Genomic DNA, 15,016 nt, shown 5'->3' on the forward strand with positions numbered 1-15,016 from the left:
AAAATCCCCCAAAATATCTTCTTGCTGCCTCCGGATAGACCTGCACTCAGACATGAATAACTTTCGAACCAAAAAAAATTTACTCAATCTAACCGTTGAGATTTGGTGTAACTAGGTTTCAAACAACATATAAAAATTTGAGAGAAATCCAACGGTTTAAACCTGAGATATTGACCACGCATCAGAGTACATTTTTCTGCAAAACATTGCTTCTTGCTGTCTCTAGATAGACCCGTGAACAAACATCTATAACTTTTGAACCAGACAATATTTTCTCAATCGAACCGTTGATATTTTGCATAACTAGGTTTCAAACAACATATAAAAATTTGAGAGAAATCCAACGGTTCAGTTGGGAGATATTACCCATGCACTGAGACTAATTTTCTGCAAACATACCAAATTCGACCCAAAACTAAAACTTTTTAATCTTCTGCAAACTATCAACTTGTTTCCAGTGAGAAGATAAGAAAAATCCGTTCAAAACTCAAACCATCGGAAACTTGCAAAAAGACAAAATGAAAAAACATTCCATATCTCTCCAAATTCGATTCCTGTCTTACATAGCCGACTGGCTCCCCCTTAAAACTGATTTTCTTTTTCCGATTAAAGGATGTGAAACATTTTCTTCTTATTTTAGAAAAGAAGAATGTCTTCTATCCAAAAAAAGGATAAGAATTTGAAACGTTTTTTCTACCAATATTAGACAGTCATTTTCTAAGTTAGGAATATTCCAAAAACTGCCTACTACCTATTATTGGATTCTAAAAATCATTAAACACTCCACCTACGAACTAAAAAAAACTATTCTAATTTAAGATCCACACACCTGGTCCTAGGTGGCTATATCTAGAGAGCTTATCGAACTGCTACTCTAGGTATGCCACCACATGTAGGACGTTATTACAAACTTCAAAAAATAAAAGCATTTAAAACATAACATTAAATTCCCTATTACATTTTCAATAATGTTGCCTCCTATAGCGTTTCTCTTCTCTGCCACTGCAGCATCGATGAGATTTAGAGATTAGGCATCCCCTTTAAAATGGGATCACAATTCCTACCAAAGGATTCACAAAGAGTCATTATACACAATCTTAAAAGTTAGATAATCCAAAAAAAAAAAAAAAAAACCATCAAACCAATACTTCAGAAGACCTACAACAAAGAAGTCTATGTAAAAGTATAATAAAACCCCAAGGAAGAAAGCTTTGGTTATGCCTTAAGAAACAAGCCTTCCCTATGTTTATGCACATGAAAATGTTGAACATGTGGGGATGTAGACGAAATAATTCCAATTGGTCTGCAAAGAATCATGTAACCAAAGTTTAAACTAATCATGCGAGAAATGTACGTGTATGAGCATTATTAAATACCACATGAAACAAAAATATATGCAAATATAAAATAAGATTATAACCTTGCAAGGAAAATAATGTTAGAAATCCACAACATTCATATCAAGGTCAATTGAGGAGAGAGGAGAGGGAAGGCACTATGAAAGCTTGAGGATAGAGTTTAAGCTATCCTTTGTGTCCACCCATTTGTTAACCAAGGCTAAGAAAGAGGATTGATCAGTACCACATTGGTCAAAAGCTCTATAGCATTTTTAAGGATATAATACTTGAGGATGAAAACTATGAAGGGGTTCCAAAAGCCTAATGCCTCCTCTATCATACTTTACATTTTTTGTCAAAACATTTTGTTCAAATTCAAAACAAATAATCCACTTCTAATCACCATCCATCCTGCTCCGTTGTCTCTAAACAAAGAAAAAATGAGCCCCTTTCAATAAACTGACCTTGATAATTGAAACGAACACAGTTGGTGCTTGCCGAACCTTCTAAAATCATGTTCCAGTCTACATCACAATTTGTCTTTAAACAAAGAAAAATTGAGCTTCTTTCAATAAGATCACCTTGATAATTGTAAACAATATGATTGGTCCTTGTTATAGAAAGATTACTACTTTAGGATCTATCTAATTTGTAAAGTCCTACAGGTTTCCTCCATGAAAATTGTTTACAAACTTTTCATACAAATGGTTACATTCAACCAAACACCAACATGCCCCCGTGACAAAACATAGGGGCAATGCAACTTAACATTGTCAACAATATAAGTGATAATCTAGATGTTTCTACAGTTTTTGCTAGAGCTATTTGGTTCTCACATTGGATATAAAAGTTCAAAAACCTTCATATCTCCCTAAGTAACATCTTAGCACTAGGAAGCATGCTAAAATGAGGATCCCTAATCAATTGATAAAGAGCAATAGTCTTGTAGATGATGTCAGTGAAGCATGCTTGAGTAATGCATATAAGAGAGAGGGGAATACGTAGATGCACTATTGGAGTACATTGAAGTATAAGTTTTTAACCTAGAGCACACCAAATGGATGCAAAAGGGAGATGGAGGAGAGTTGTAGTAGATGCTTGGCCAGAGGAGAAAACAGGTAGAATAAGCATTCAAGTTGGAGCACAGATTGGAGATTGTGTAACTGCTAGGCCCAAAAGTGAAGTTGGAGGTGGCAAGAAGGATCTACTCAAGATGAACTGCAATTACAACAATATCCATTGACAATAGGGCACTAGTTAAAGCAGTGTCCTTTCAAAGATATGTTAAGATGTGGACCCTGTAAACAAACCCTCACAATTTCAAAGATAGGGCCCCAAAAGAAAACCTGGTATTTAATTAAGATACAATTTTATTCTGCAAAGTAGCAATCTGTAAAGCTTAATCTATCACTCCACAATTGGAACCCGATGGATAAATTTCTCTTTTAATATATGTTTGCTAAGTTACCAACAAGAAAAAGTGCAACTGGGGAACAGATATTCCCAGACAAACAAAAGATGGATAACTGATAATAAACTGCAAAAATGTTTTTTTCCTTCATATTATAATTTTATTTTATTGTATGTAAGTTTCTGCAGAAAGCTTCACAAAATAGTCAGTCACCAAAATTGCATCAATACATATTATCTAGTATTTTACACTCGAGAAAATTACAAATTGTATAAACTTGCATTTTTGCACAACTCTGATACCTTGTTCATGTCTATCCCGATCTTACAGAGTTCTCTCACGGAAGTACAGTTAAATAATTTTATTTTACAAAAAATATCAATTACTAGGTGTCCTAATATTCACATTTATTTGTAAGTGAATCTGTTAGCTGTATTAGCATTTGTAGATTGGCTTAAAATAAAACTGACAAGAAATCTTGCAGAACAGAGACATTAAAACAAGACCTGCAATGCAAAACGATGCCCAATTTATTAATCAAATCATGAATAATATAAAAATTAAAATGCTTTGAAGAGCCAAAAAATACAACTTATCCAACCACCAATGACTAAGGAATAATAACCAGCCATGAATTATTGGGTAACTCGGGCATGTTTGCACCTGTATCAAAAAAAAAAGTGTCACAATCTAGAGCTACGAATTATGAGTCAAATTGAATCCATCGATGTCTTTCAAAGTATGTAAACTCCCCTTAGAGGAGAGAATGAAAATTAGTAGTCAAATGTATATTGATTGAAAATATTTCAGAATTTGCAGTACATTCCATAAACGATAAGCCTCCTAAAACACTTCATATGAAGTTGACCTAAAGATCCAGGAAGGAATTCAAAAGTAATGTTTATATTTTATATCAAGAACATCACATGAAATCTCTTACAAACAGCTTCAGGATACATGCATTTTTCATTCACAGTTCAAATCCTGCCTACTTGCACATTTCTGATTCTTCAAGCAAGATAACATAGTAATTTACATAATTTACACTAGTCGTAACTCATACACAACCTATTCATGTAAGTAAATGGTAGAAATAATTGCATGCATATTGCTCCATAATCCTTATTACCTCCTTATTTCTGCAAAAATTGTTGTTGAAGCCATAATAGATGTCAACATAAAGATGCAGATTCCATGAGAGGGATTACAAGACTGAGCAGTCCATCAAGATTATGAAAGTTCAGATTGATAGCCTTTTTCACCACAGATATTTCATGTTCTCTATAACTTGAATCACTAGCAGCATCCAAAGCACTACCTGCTTTTGCAAAAGCTGCAAATGATGCACTAGCATCATCAACCTGCAAGTATAAAAATATTCTCTTACATGCTTTAACTAATAGAGACTGAGAAATAAGTACAAAAAATTGTTCAGAGGATAAAACAAAGCTAAATTACATGGATCAATGTCACAGTGCAATTTCATATTCTAGAAAAACATGTATCATCTACCAAATGCCCCAAGGCAATTTTCAACTTACAAATTGTAACAAATGGTTATAGTGTTGGCAGTGTTGTGTATCAATCGCATAATTTCCTGATGCATTTAGAGATGCAACTCGTTTTTGTTGATTCACTACTTTTAATGCATGGCCATTCAAGTTGTCAACATCAGACGCTAATGAACAAGGAGATTCACCTGCACAAACAAAAGTTTAAATACTAGTAAATATGCTAATTATAAATCATAATAAGTTCACAAAACTCAGTATACATTACTACATTTTACTACAATGACAATCAACAACTACCCTGGGCATTAGATGTGTCTCCGTCTGCACATACTATCCATTACAGAAAAGACTAATCTTAGAATTGTCATACAAAAAGTTTGGAATTTCAACCATATAATGGACAAATCAAGAATTCTGATGCCTAAAATCCAAAAAATTCACTGAAAATCTAGTTTCGCAGTATCTTCTTTAATTAGTTAGAATTTGTTGTTGGGAAACTTGGGTAGTTAAACAGTTGGCATACTTGAGGGAGTTACACGGATGGGAGCATAAGAAATTTCTCCGTATCACAGTAATATGTCTCCAGAAGTCAAGAGACTTCAGATGAAGTTTCTTCAAATCTCTCTTAGAAATCAAGAGCTTCCTACAGAAGTTTCTTATTCTTTTATGTATAAATCACATTGGTTATCTTCCTAACTGTCGATATTTTGTTGGCAGGGGCTAAAAGCACTAAAGAAATACAATAGGACTTGAGGTTGTTTTTACGTTTTGCATTTAATTGTACAGATTTTTCTAGTATAAAATATTCTCAGCTCCCAGCAAGGTATTAGTAAGGAGAGAAACAATAAAAAGGACTAAGATGTTTTTCCACTGAAGTTTTATTGATTGATTCTAATATTGCCAATCACTGAGTGGCACCTTATCATGTTTTTAAATAAGGGTGTTCTCATCCTGGTTCTCATTAGCTTTTTCTAGGTGGCTATTATTAAAAATTTAACAGCTTGCATTATAATGATGACTATCAAATACCAATATAATATGTCTTTGCTTTCAGTGAAATTTTCATCAGTAGTTATAGTTTTTTCTATTTTTAATTTTTAATTTTTTAGGTTGTATAGAACTCCATACTTTTTGTTCATTTAAACATTTAACTGGTTTTACTTTTTGATATTTATTATTTTCTTTGTTCTCAATGGAATGACTAGATGTAACCATCAAAACACATGATTGTTTAAATGCTCTAAAATGATCACCAACTAAACTAATGATCAGGAGTAAGATGTTTGTCCAGTAAACTATTATCGATTGACTGATAATTATTAATATTCCTAACCTTTGAACGGCATAGTATCATGCTTCTAAATAATGGCATTCCCATCCTAGTTCCCACCTGCATTTTCTAGGTGGCTGTAATGTCCCCTTCCTAAGCTAGTTCAGCATGGTGGCATCATTAGGTTATTTAGCCGATTCCCAAGCGCTAATGATTAGGATCAGGAAATCTTGGAAGCGGTATCAGGTGGGATGTCATATTTAGACATTTGAATGAGCATAACATTTCTTTCTACAGCCTTTTGGGTTAACTCTCTCATGCCTACTATTTTTAGTAAGTTAGTTATCAGCTCCAACAGAGTTGGCATACTTGTTATTTTTAGTATTGATGGTAGGTCCAATTTTGATGATCATCCCAACTTTGATATAGGCCAGGGATTTTACACTAAATGATGATAAATTATATGTTAATAGAGTTAAATTAAATATTATATATTAAATTTATCGTTATTTTTATTTATTTACTTAATGAAGGGACTATAGAGGCCAAACATTAAATTGAAGATGATTTATTTTAATGAATGGGCCTTTATTATTTATTGCTACAATGGGAGATTGGAAATGGAAGTGCTTCTTATTAAATAAAAGCGAACAAAATATTCCTGAAAAATAGTGAAAAAATTAAGCTATTTTTTAAAACAATGAAAAAGAAAAGCTATTCCAAGAAAAATAGTGAAGAAGCATGAGAAATATTCTCAAAAAGATAGCAAAAAAGCAAAAAGTGTTTCCTTTTCTTGAAAAAGCAGCGAAAAAGCTACAAAAGAAGGAATAGGACTCTCATTTAGGGATTGTCATGTCCCCAAATTTGAATGTAATAATTTAATTTAATTAATTAATTAACTGGTCCCAAAAATTTAAATAATATAACAAAAGGACCTTTAATTGGTTACTTTAATTTATTAATATGGGGCACAAGTTAATAATATTTGTATTTGTGCTTCCAATTGATTTAGTATATCTCGAACCCATTTTTTATTTAATTGTGTCTGTAGGTAGGTGTGGCCGTCAGCTATCTTTGTACACCCTCGGAAAGGTTTCCCCGACAAGTATTTAAGCACAACATGTAGGTAGTAGTAGGTATGCGATTTGGTTTATTATTTCTCTACAGCGAATTCCTGTTGGGATTTCTTTGTTGTTCGTCATTTCAAGAGTGAAAGATCTTCTCTACTTGGCTCTTCCGACTTAAGTGGGATTCAGCCCTCACCCTATTCTGTTTGTATGGTTTTTCTTGGATCTAGCGAATCAGAGCCGCATTTTATCTATCATTGTATTTGGCAAATCTGAAGTGCTAATATTGTTTCTCTATGTGCACTATCTTTATTTGCAAATACTCATATCTGCATCAATCTATGATTTGGTTTTCAATACTTGTACTAGCATTGTTTGGTGTCTCTGACGAATGCAATCATTTGTACGCCAACTCTGAGCACAATCCGAATCATTGGCGTAACCTGTAATACCTTACATCCCACACGACACTATACCATCCGTACACTTTCCATAACCCTTGCCTCCACCATACATCACCACATAGCCTCTTTCCATATCCCGCACAATTGCTTCCTGCACCGTACGACCTCCTCCCTACACCATACGGCCTTGCACAGCACAACCAGCTCCACACCCCTTCACCGTATGACTACATCTCCATACTCCTATTGTACGGACTCCACACCTCCACCGTACAACCTGCCTTTGCATATCATACATCCTTCCCTATACCATCCGTATGGTCAGCTCCATTATACCGTATGGCCTTTGTTTTCCCCTCCCAATTCGGTGTGATACATGTTTTGAACCGTACACCATCTTCTTGCATTATATGGCCACTACAATTCGTCTCCATCAGTTGGTAATTTGGTCAAATGAGCGGAAATCCTTACGCAAGGAACGAGAATATTACAGGCATGTTAAAAAAGATTTTGATATTGCTTCTATTTACTGAAAATTACTTCTTTATCGTTGGTTTGCCAGACCAAAAACCCTAGTTCGCAACATTCTTCATCTTGTTGAAAGATACGATATGGAGTATAATCTCATGATTTTATTTTAAGGTCACATTTGGGTAGTATTGGAATTTAGGTTTTTAGATTTGCAAAGCTTATTGGATATCAAATTCGCTAAGAACTTCGCAGAAGACTGAGAAGGATTAAACTTCTATTTTTCTGGTTGTAACTCCTTCCTTGCTGGCCAAACCGTTTCCACCCAGCCATATCACTTCTTGAGGGTCAACATGAAGATTCTAGAGCAGCCATTGGGGTTTAAGGAGCCAATACATGCATTCACTAAAGATCATAGTTGTTGTTTGACAGATCTAGACCCAACCATACCATTTGAAGCATTTTAGTGAAGAACCTAGGGTTGATGGAGCTTATACATGCTGATTATTATTACTGCAGTCATTTATGTTCATTCCCAGCAAATGGGTATGTTGTATTTGTGTTTATGATCAGACTTATCCATCTGGATATCTTCACTTTTGTCTTTATATTGCACTTTCAATTTGAACTTGATTTTAAAAGTGAATATTGCAAGCATTTCCTTTATATTTGCTGTCAAAGTATTGTATTTATTGCAATATAAATCAGCTCTTTATATTCTGTTTATCAGATGGTCTTAAACTCGCAGGCAAAATCCAAAAAAATCAAGCAGATATTTACAGCGGCTAATATTTGAAACTTAACAGCTTACACAATGATGATGGCTATCAAATACTGATATAATGTCTTTTCTTTTAGTGGCATTATTTTGGAACTTCTAGTTTTTTCTATTTTTAAACATCTACATTTCTGAACTTCTATAGTACTCCATAATTTTGTTAATTTTAACATTTATGTAGTTCTATTTTTCGATGTTTGCTTTCTTCTCGAGGAAATGACTAACGATCGAGATCTGCAAATGGGTAGGAGTCTTCATGGTTATATTATAGTAACCGGGGTGGACACAAATGTCTTTGTTGGAAATTCCTTAGTTGATATGTATGGCAAGTGTGTAAGAATGGAAGATGCTTACAACTAAACCCTCTGAAATGATCGCTTATTATACTATAGATCAATGATTTTTAACCAAAACCTAGGTTGAGGACAGCTTAAGAAAAGGGCTTCAGGAGACAAGTGTTAGAAACTTGAACTCTTCAAATATATTTTGAATGAAAAAATCTATATAAAATACTAAATAACCCTACCTAGATAGTACAAAGTTCTTAGTAGATACCTATCGATAAATGCATATCAGCTGAAATTATATTATGATGACAATGCTTTCCTTCACCTGTACCTTCATGTTTTACGGTTAGACTGTCAATTCCATTATCTTGCATAACATTGAATATGGGTAACGTCTGACACAATAACAGAGTATGTCTAGAACAAATAAGCGTTCACCCTTCCATAGCATAGAAATCCCCAATGGGGTCCTCTCAGCCATGGCAATTACAAATAAAAATTTTTAAATCAACAAAATTACAAATGAATACAATGTTAAATTCTTAAAAGTGTAAACAAAAACTATTAAATTCTTAAAAGTGTAAACAAAAACTAACCTGTCGGAAACATAACAGCAGCTGATTTAAGTTCTTGTCTATGTCTGCTTAAATACAGATTCTTGGCTGTCACAACATGCATGCATGCGAATCCTGTGCATTGGTAGGCTAGAGCAGCAGCTGCCCACTTTCCATTCCGTTCATACACCTTAGCACAATCCCTATAAAACAAATGAGAATATTTTATAATCAATGTAGTCAAGAATTAGGAAGTGAATAATTAAATATAAACCCTCAGTGACCTTTAACATACTGTAGAAACAAAAATAGTCTGAACTTCAAGTTTGAAAAGCTCATTGAAGCAATCTTCCATTACAAAGAAGCTTTAATGTCCTTAAATTTTTAAGCTTTTAGGTTTAGCTGGTCCATTCACTCTGAAAAACACATTTTGTTGTTAAAACTATGTAACCTCACATATATATAATAGCTAACAGAAAAAGGGGACTAACATTTTACTTTTCAAAGACCAACTAGTAATTGACCCTAGGACTTCTCATGTGCATGTTAGGGTGCCCTACAACCAAGTGAACGGTCCTTTTTGTAACCAGAGCTTTTTATAACCATGTTATTTTTCATGGACCAGCAAGGACCTGAACCTAGGGCCTCCCATGCGCAATTTGGGGTTCTCTACCACTGAGCTACAAGTCCTCTTTCTGATGGGGAAACTTGCAGACACATACACAAAAAGTGCATTTTGTGACCAAAAGATATTAAATCAATTTTCTGTCACTTGAGAAAATTTCAGGAACAAACTGTGGTAACTACAATTTAAGACTTCAAAGCAAGCTTCAAGGATGGATTTTCATTTGGTAAATCTTACTCCTGGTAGAGATTGCTAAACTTGAATTTACTTGGAAGCTTGGTCAATATAGTCTAAACCTAGATATACAAATTTTTAAGAATTTATAAGTTCAATGGAAAAAAATAAAAACCTTCTGTGAATTTCAACCATTGAGTCTCATTTTCTGAATTGATATCAAAGGTGTTCCTACTACAGTTGAAGACAACTTATCAGATATCAAAGGTTCTCTGTTTAGAAGCTCTGTCCATTTAACTAAACAATTAGCCCAAACCATTTTTTTAAAATTTACAATTTTAGAATGCATATAATCTGTGAATTTGCTCGATCAACTCCAACCATTAAAATTTAAATGCAACTAAAAGGAACTTACTCAGAAAGCGTAGCAGAGTATGTGAACAAAGGCATAGATTTATTTCCGCAGTGCCTCACACTATCAGAACTCAAAGGCGGTTCTAAAATTGAAGCACTTTGTAGAAATTTTAAAGATGCACGGAAATAGAAACCAACAGCTTCAAGTTCATCGCCTCCATTGCTCTAGATCATACAATAACAAAGAATTAACCAACCAAAAAGACTTTAATTCACACATCACAGATCACACAAAAATCCTAACGAATTTTGGTCAAATTCAAAGAATGAAGTGTATGGGTAATTTACATGAAACAAAAACAAACCTTAATCCTATCTGCTTTCTGTTCCAAATCGTTGCCTTCTTCTAAAGCTGCATTTGCCATATATGACTTATGTTCCCTATTTGAACTTACAAGTGCTCCCTCAACATCCCTTTCTACAAATCCTTTCCACTCTGAAGATTTTACTTGGGAGCCTGAAGTCCCCTTACAAGATGTGTCTGATTGTTTACGAACTACAGAAGATTCACCTCTAGAAGCATCAATCAACAATCCTTCCAGTTGGTTGCCATTAAAAAACAATGTATCCAGACTGGGCTTCCCACTTGTTCCTGATGATTTACACAAGTCTTTAGCACCCATTATAAACCCAGAACAGTCACTTAGAGAATCGCCAGTTATGCCTGCTTTTGGACTAGGGTTCCTCGAATTACAAAAATCTATCAAGTCGCAATTTTTTGCATTAGTGTGTTCAAAAATTGAAGGTTTTTCAACTTGTACAATCATAACAGGCAATGATGAAACAGAGCACTCGAATGCAGATCCTTGTCTTTCAGGTCTAGTGCGAAGAGATTTAGTATAGCATGAAAGCTTAGATGAATTGGATGTAGAAGATACAAATGGAGGCCAACAAGATGATTCCTTTTTCAAAGGTTTATTATGATCAGAAAACATCTGCATTAATCCATGCTCCTTTGACTATTGGTTGCTATGTTCTGCTATCTCATGAAGAATGCATTCTAGATTTGATGAAACAGTTTTCACTTTTTGCTCTTGTTCATCTTTATTTCCTTTGCTTGCATGAGGCTGAATAGATTCTGTCTTTAAAGGTTTTACTCTTTTTCACTTGGGTTGGCCTTCCTCCTTCCCTATTTCAAAATCCACCATGCAATTTGTTTCTACCACCCCTTGATGGGTTGCCTTTCCTTTCTTCTGCTCCATGAGTTTCCTTTTCTTGGTTACCTGCTGCTAATCCTCAACTTTACTTTCTCCATTCAAACTTTCTACACCATTTTCTTTGGTTAATGCAACATTTGTTACAATTTTGAATCTGTTACCCGTTTTCTCTGATTTTAGAGGCAGAAAATCAACCCCTTTGGCATCATGCACTGCCATGGAATAACGAAAAAAGGTTCTGTAATCTTTTCTACTAGAAAAATATTTTCCAATACACGACAATTATTGGATGATGCTTTCATAGAAAATGCAGTTGTTACTTGGACGGTTTTTCGCCTTCATTTTTTTTGCAGACTTGCACTCCTTTAATTTGCTATCCATCTTACGCTTAAAATTTAAAGTGTGTGCACGATTTACTTCAGTCTCATGGACTGTCACGAGGCAACCAAAAATTGAAACAATTACATCCAAAAACAACAACAAGAAACTCACTAATCACTAAATGATCTATCTACAAAAGGAAAAACACTGAAAATAACCATCTATATTCTAAAACTGTTGGAAAACAATTATTTTTATTTCATGCCAATAAATGCAGATTCATATCAAAGTTTCAAACTCATAATTATCGGTAGAAACAGATCATGATAACACAGTATCATTTCTTGCAGAAACATTGACATAGTAAGTTAGTTTCACCCTATATATGTCCCATCTGTAAGAATTGTTTTTGGTGTCTGAAGATTGGCTTTCAAAACAATTATTACATTCAGTAACTTGCAACAACATGTGCCATGCAGAAGTGTACACCTTCCATCTACAAATCTAACTTGAACAATCTATAACCTAGGTGGTGCAAGGACTAAAGTTATAATTTATGCAATTAACCTACTAAAATTCAAACATGGTTTAACCATAAAATGATTGATAAGCCAGAGAAGATCTGAAGATAATAGAGGCAAACATTCATATAAGAGGTGCCTGTGAAGCATTCTGATTGAAAAGACTGAATACTTTAGCTAGATCAAACAACCGCTAGGATTTTATAACAAACTAATGATATATGCATTTCACAGTTTTTGTTAGTTACGACTGTCAAATATGCCAAGTTACTTCAGCAGTGATTTACTAACATCTATGTCCTATCACACACCACTACAAGATAGTAGTTACATGGATGATAATTGAAAGGCAAAATTGCAAGTATAATTATAGTCTTCAGAGCATGCCCATCCCTACATTGATATTTTATATGCGCACTGACATACATGATCAATTTTTTCTATATTTTGTAATGACAATATATATAGACACACACACACACACAAAGTCTAATTCTATAATTACATGTAGAGCATTGGATTAAATAGAATCTTCAAGTCTGAATACCTCATAATAATAACACTTTCACTTAATTGAAAAATTTCTCTGGCTAGCTTTAGAAACACAGATCTCCAATTTAATATTTTTCAATTTGAGCCTATTAAACAGGTTTGGGGAAGCCAAGGGAAACAATGAAGTGTTCCCAAATTTCACTGTTGTAGAAACTATGGTACTCTGTAGCAATTATGAACTGTATTCAAGCCCAACTGAACCTTAACAGGACCAAGGGATAATTTTTCTTAGTTGGATGTTGCATGCCCTTAGGCTTAATTTGGTTGAATAAGTTTCCAGGCACTGTTTGTGGATTTTCTCTCCAAAACCTACCATGATTATTTATGGGAGTTGGAACAACTGATGGCTTGGTTCCAAAATTTAAAACCTCAGGCACAATTTATCTAAATAGGTTAAGATAATTATTGATATATATGCACTTATGTTTATCGGATCCCTAACCCTTATAGAAATAACTTGCCTTATGAATTATATTTTAAACATTGTATAACATGATTGCAAGATCTAAACCAGACTTGATAATGACATTTTATTGGTAGAGGTATAATCTTAACTATGGATAAGTTTCTTGTTTTAAATGAACTTAAGATTTCAGAGCAATATTTAGGAAAAACCCAAAAGGGGACACTCCATTTTTGTGTTTGCTTGGGTGAGACTAGGTATAGAACCCCTCCAAATTTTATCTTAAAAATTTACATGAAAAATTCACAAATATTCAAGCACTACAATGTAAAAGTCACTTTTTATTTTATAAAGCTTTTTATTTGTACTAGCCTTCTTTAAGTAAATAAATGTGTATGCACCTCATCGGACAAGACTATTACAGGCTATCCTTTGCCCTTGGCTTCCAATGTACAATGCATCTCTGTGTGACAAATCACTTATTGTTGTAAGTTCTTGTTTGCTATTTCAAATTTGGGTTCTACATGCAAATATTTCTTCTGTTAGATACAATCACTGGAAATCTCATCCTAGGGTACAATACTGTTCATAATGGTTATGCAACTATTTTCTTCTGCCTTCTCAAACTTTGCTGTTAGATTTAATTGAGGTGTATATCTGTTTCAGATAGTCTCAGATAGTCTCAAGTTAACATTAAATTAATTGGAATAAGATTGAGTAAGCAACATAACCATTTACAACTAAAAATAAAATTTCAGCACAGACATCCTCATTCCAGAACACTATGCATATTGACTTCAAATTCGATACAAAAGTAAAATGTTACAGGAAATTATGTAATGGAGGTAACAGGCTAACCTCAAAGAAGAAAGAAACAATTAAAACATTGAAAGCGTTATTAACTTCTTCTTGAAGTTACCTGTGCAGGTCTTAAATGTCAATCTATAATTTTTATAATAGTCTCGGGAATTTTCTTTCAATGTCTAGAACAAAATATAATAATGACAAATGCAAAGAATCTATATGATGCATTATGAGAGTTAGCTGCATCCTGCACTGGTCAAGAAATATGCATTGGCTTATTGTGCCTCGCATATTTAAAGCTTGATATTAGTTCCATTACCATTCATAAACAACAGATATTTTAAATCTGTAAAGACAACATAGTTCATTTGAACAGGAGCTAAAAAGAACATTACCTTCACCTCCAGATGTCTCTTTTAGTATTGCCGTATCTTTAATTTTATTTCTCTGCTTGATTACACCATTTGACTTCCTTCCATCTTTACACTGTGAAAAACTTACAGCACTTTCTTCTTGCTCCATAAAACTCTTGTATTGGTCAATTCTATTTTTTACAGGTAAGTAATAGTCCTTCCCAGAAAAAGAATTTGAGAACTTAACAGTGCCTGAAACATTTGGCATACTTCTCTGAACTAAACCTTTCTTATTACTGACAATCTTTATACTTGACTGTAAAGACCTTGGCCATATCTGGTTTGATGATTTAGGATCAAGCATAGCTGTTGAGAGAGAAGCTGGAAGTTGATCCTCTCCCTGAGTTGTTTCTGAAGGTATCTGTGCTTGTGAAATTGCATTTTGACGCTCTACCGCCTTTGTTGTTTCCTCTTCTGGGACATTACAGTGATTCATCCCAGGCCTGGTCAGACAAAAAAACAAAATAAGGCAGTCAAATTTCCCATGACTACTTATGCAAAGCTATATTGATTTTATTTCTTAAAGAGAAAACAAATGCACA

The 15,016-nt window shown here is 34.0% G+C and overlaps 1 pseudogene; it reads right to left on the reverse strand.

The window, feature by feature from the left end:
- Positions 1-3,920: 3,920 nt before the first annotated feature.
- LOC149559342 (cysteine-tryptophan domain-containing zinc finger protein 3-like) overlaps positions 3,921-15,016 on the reverse strand; it is a 48,879-nt pseudogene continuing 37,783 nt past the window's right edge.

The sequence above is a fragment of the Cupressus sempervirens genome, chromosome 5 (assembly GCF_028749045.1).
Source record: "Cupressus sempervirens isolate cs-2001-9-10 chromosome 5, ASM2874904v1, whole genome shotgun sequence".
Classification (NCBI taxonomy): domain Eukaryota; kingdom Viridiplantae; phylum Streptophyta; class Pinopsida; order Cupressales; family Cupressaceae; genus Cupressus; species Cupressus sempervirens.